Source organism: Solanum stenotomum, chromosome 3 (assembly GCF_019186545.1).
Source record: "Solanum stenotomum isolate F172 chromosome 3, ASM1918654v1, whole genome shotgun sequence".
NCBI lineage: Eukaryota > Viridiplantae > Streptophyta > Magnoliopsida > Solanales > Solanaceae > Solanum > Solanum stenotomum.
In genome coordinates this window covers 14,690,126-14,690,892 of record NC_064284.1, presented here as the reverse complement: position 1 = coordinate 14,690,892, position 767 = coordinate 14,690,126, and positions in this window count along the sequence as shown.

Here is a 767-nt window from a genome sequence, read left to right as displayed (position 1 = left end):
GAACCGAACCGACCGATGCGCACCCCTAGTGGTGGGGGGTTGAAAAATGATTTTTTTTTTAAATTTGAAATATTTTTTTAAAAACATTTTCTTCAAAAAAAAATTGGTGGGGGGGGGGGGTTGGGATCAGGGTATGAGGTGGGGGTAAAAAGTAAAATTTTGAAATATTTTTCAAAACAATTCTTTTTTGTGGAGTAGGGGGGATTGAGTGAGGTAAAAAAAATCTTGAAATTTGAAATATTTTCCACCATTAATTTTAATTTTTTTAATTTTATTTGTTTGAGAGAGAGGACGGGGGGGACTGTTTTGTGGTAGAGGTAAAAAAAATATTTGAAATTTTTTAAAAAAATTAAAATTATTAATTTATTTTTTTATGGGGAGGGTCGATTACGGGTGCAAGGTAGGGTAAACATACATGTACGCGTACGAACATTGGAGCGTCGATTAAATCTGGATCACCCACCGTAGGACCATTTGGGGATAGCGCTCCCAACAAAATTTTCTCCATATCTAGAGCTCGAACCCAAAATCTCTGATTAAGGGTGAAACGGTCTCACCACTGCACCACAACCCATGTTGGTGGTAGGTTGGGTGAATTAATGAGCCCTTATGTTAATTTAGTTTATTTTGATCTATTTTATTTAAAATTTAACAAGGACCGAACGAATTACCTTTCTAAATTATGCAAAAATTATTACAAAAAAATCAAACACTATGTTTCTATTTTTTAAAAAAATAAAATTATACCACTAGACAAAATGTCTACC